Source organism: Saimiri boliviensis, chromosome 17, assembly GCF_048565385.1.
Source record: "Saimiri boliviensis isolate mSaiBol1 chromosome 17, mSaiBol1.pri, whole genome shotgun sequence".
In the NCBI taxonomy this organism is placed as follows: Eukaryota; Metazoa; Chordata; class Mammalia; order Primates; family Cebidae; genus Saimiri; species Saimiri boliviensis.
This window is the reverse complement of record NC_133465.1, coordinates 37,071,364-37,075,509: the sequence shown is the minus strand read 5'-3', so window position 1 is coordinate 37,075,509 and position 4,146 is coordinate 37,071,364. Positions and strand designations below refer to the sequence as shown.

Sequence of the window (4,146 nt, the reverse complement as noted above, 5' to 3'; positions counted from 1 at the left end):
ATTATAATAACACAAGTGAATGACAATATTATTTTAGGTACAAGCGGTAGTGGAGAAGGTCATGAGATGTAATTGAAACCAGGTTATATTTTGAAGACATTGCTGAAAAGATTAACAGATTGAATGTGGAGTCTAAGAGAGAAAGGAAACTCAAGATGATTCTGTTTCCTAGCCCAGGCAACTGGTAGGATGAAAGTTCCAATCACTGAGACAGGACAACTGTGGGAGGAGCAGATTTGGGAGCTTAGGAATTAAGAGTTATGTTTTGGCCATATTCAGCCTGAGATAACAACTTTACATCTAAGGGGGATGTGTTGAGTAGGCAGCTGGGTCTATGAGAAGAATTTGGGAAGAAAAGTCGTGAGTTGTAGATACAAATTTAGAAGTTGTCAGAGTTAAGATGGCTTTTAAAACGCTGAAATTGGGGAAGATAACCTAGGGAGTAAGAGTAGAAGCAAAGAAGAGATCTAAAGTATGGGTTTTGAGAGATAAGAAAGAATGAGCAGAAAAAAATTAGAGTGATAAATGAAATGAAAGAAAAACTAAGAGAGGGAGCAAAGAGAAGAAAGCTTCAAGAAGAGACTGATCAGCTCTTTTAATATTGATAGACCTAATGTGATGAGGAATCATCATGAACTTCTGGATTTGATATCATGGAGATCGGCAAGGACTGTGGCAAGACCCTTTCAATGCAGGAGAAACCAAATTACCAATTAGTGTGAGTTCAAGAGACGGTAAGTAGAGGAATTAGAAATAGCTAATATAGGCAACTCTTTTTGAGGGATTTTTCTATAAAGAGAAGACACTGACGAAGGAATCAAACCACTGGCTACTTTCCCTAGAAAGTAAAAATGATTCAGGTTTCCCAGCAGGCTCCAGAACTAAATTTGACAACACTTTAGAGATCTTGTTCTCAGCCCCGCTGGGATGGTGGGAAAGGACAGCGATAAAAGTAAGGCATAATAGCAGTCCTCAGAAAGATTTTAGCCAGAGAATATATTTATGTATCAAGGTCAGAAAAAAAATCATTATTGTATCTAGTCCTTGAAATGTCCCTGTTACTTAAGTACAGCTGACCATGGGCATCTGTATATTTAACTTTGGCGGGGAGTGGATTTTGAATATTTAGAAGGCACTTTGAGGGTTAAAGATGTGTGGTCATTTGCAGTTCTGTTGAGGAGAAAACTGGAATGTGTGTGCTGTTGGGCTAGTTCAAAAAAGAATCATCCACATACTCAGCCCACTTCCCAGCATCTATGTCTTATTCAGCTATGTGGTTGTCAACTGTTATGTTCATGATAATATGCATCAAGTCCTAGGTAAGTCGCTTAAGATTTTCTGTCATATTTAACAGAAAAGAAAATATACCATTATGTTCCCTGGTTGAGTAACATACTATTGAATGAAATATTTGCTCTTATCTTTTCAGAATTTTGGCTGAAGACCTACAGGTAAAAACAATAAAAACATATCCCTAGATTATTCTTCTTTCTCTGTGGCTACCTATCTGGGCACTATCATGAATGATGCAGTAGTTATTCTGGAGTAGGAAATTAATGATGAACTAACTGATTTAGGGGAGACAAGTAGTAATAGATGCCATTCTAACTCAGAAGGCAACATACCTACTTTATAAATACAGGAAAACCTAGTTAAAATACATATAATCATACAAGTTGCTGTTTTTCCCAGAATCAGAGACATGTTGTTAATGGCAAGACAACAGGTTTTCATGATACGTATCTGATGAGTTATGGAAATAAAGTTAAATCCAAACACAGACTAACAAGATATGACTCATTAAAACAACAGAAGGATCCAAACACACAGCAAAGCATAAAACACACAAACAAAACAAGAATACAGGAAAGAGAATGAAGAAAATTACAAAGATAAATTCAGTATTGGCAAAACTAATTAAAGACCATGCAATACTTTGATCTGTGGCAATTGTAAAAAAAAATTTGAATAGATACTTACTGTAAATAAACATTTTTAAAAGAATTGCAAGATAAATCCATGCTACACTAGAAGATAGAAGTGGCAATTCAATGACTGAAATCCTCCCTAACCCCCCATCATCATCACCTTCTGCTTCTGATCTATGTAAGAGTAGAAATTCAAATGGCTATTGAATAGAGTTGGTAGGAGAATTTTCAAACAAGTGATTTTTTTTTCTTTCTCCTCCCACCCGCTCAGAAAGAGAGTTGGAGGGGGGTAGTGCTTCCCCTCTGTCATGCTAAGAGAAAGAGAACTTAAAGATTGGCTTGACACCAGAAAAGAAGTCATGTTAACACTGGTTTAATGTTCTTTGAGCAACAAAAATTTATAGGCCTGCCACATGCTGCTACAGGAACAGAATAAAACTAGGGAGAAAGATATTGAAAGAGTCTGGTATGTGTTCCCAGGAGTTTAAGGGCACAAATGAACACACAGACTGGTTACTGTGAAAGTCTTAAGGGGGAAAGCTGGCTGGATTATCCATAGTCTACACTTTAAGGAGAAGGGGATTTTAACTTGAGTGAGCTACTTGTCCATGATTTGGTACCATAAGAATGTATGAGTGTCCTAAGGGCCAAGTAGCCATGTTTGAGTTGTCTTAATAGGCTTATGCCAAAGATGACATAGTGAGAAGCTATAGAGGATTCTGCAACAGACAGAAGCTAATTGAGGGTGTCAGCAGTTTAGTTGGAGAATGAATCTATACCAGGGAGTTATGCATGACAGGTGTCTACACAAGAACATTTTTGAGGATTCACCAATTCATTCCACAGAAAAGCCAAAAACATGTCTGACATAAGACAGTATGCATCCAACCACAAGAAGACTACAAACAATTAAATAAAAACATTTTTCTCCTACTATTTAGACCCTCCTTTTGTCTCAGCCTCAGAAGAACAAGAAGAAGATATGAAGGCTCCAGAGGAAGAATGACAAAACAGTCCTTGCTACTTTTCCACCTGCAGCCTTGACCTCCTTACAAAAGAGAAGGCATTGCATGTCAAGAGAAATGCAGCTGCAAGATTCAGGGAATGCAGAGAATAGATCACAAATTCTGTTGCCTTTTACTGGAGTCCTGTTCTCTTCTATTATTTTAATAAAAGTACCAAGGAACAAATGGTGAAGAAATGTGGCACTGTGTTCAATATTTGATCCTTATTAGCTTGAATGTAATTTCATTGGAAAAGCAGGCATTGATACCCACTGGAGGAGCACTGGTGGAAAGCTTAGTCATTCTAAGCAGATTCTCATAACTCTGAATATTGATTTTAGATGACGAAATTATTGATAAATTGCAACACACAGAGAGCTGTATTGAGTGTCTCCAAAAGGGTCTGGAGAAATTGAAAGTCAGTAGCAACTTGTTACGTTTTGGAGGGGCCAACTACATTGTCATAACTGCTATGGCAGCATCTATTATTCTACAGTTCACATCTTTATTTTTCTTTAGACTGTTTCATGAGGCTAAGCAAGGAGAATGGTTCACTTTTTTGGAACTTTAAATTTCCAACTGTAAAAGATCTATTTGCAATTTTCAGTTAATACTAATGGTGATTATAATAGTATATCCCACATCAGATCAGATAGTCATTTATTCTTTAAATGTATGCCATCCATAGGCATCCATTCACCAAGAATTTGTTAGGAACTTAGATTGTTTAGCAATTCTGCCAATCATCAAAGACTCTGTGAATAATAGGCTCTATATGACTTCAAAGAATTCCCCGCCTTATTGGAAAGCCAACTAAGTAAACTGTAAATTAGATACAGTTTATTAAGTGCTATATAAAAATATGCAAACAACACTCAACATTTATTCATTTCTTATGTATCTGTGAGGCATTGACCTCAAGTTGTCCACTGTAGAATCATGTTATGCTGTTGTAAGAAAGAGTTATTGTTAGGAAGAAGCTGTCCATATAGATGATACATTTCCCAGTCACACTCAAACATAAGTAAGACCATGTGACCTGTCCAATAGAATATGGACAGAAATCATGTATGTCACTTCCAGGCCTGGACCATTAAAATCTATCATTATATTCTCCATTAACCTTTACACATACAAACATATACCACTACCATCACGTTATATTTGTGTATGTATATACATATAATATATGCACACAAACCAGTGGAAACTTC

The 4,146-nt window shown here is 36.6% G+C and overlaps 1 long non-coding RNA gene across 1 annotated transcript; it reads left to right on the top strand.

The window, feature by feature from the left end:
* The first annotated feature begins 320 nt into the window (after window positions 1-320).
* On the top strand, window positions 321-3,041 carry LOC141581713 (uncharacterized). Its single transcript, XR_012514469.1, has 3 exons — window positions 321-734; window positions 1,355-1,451; window positions 2,870-3,041. It is a non-coding gene; the product is annotated as an uncharacterized LOC141581713 (long non-coding RNA).
* Window positions 3,042-4,146: the final 1,105 nt, after the last annotated feature.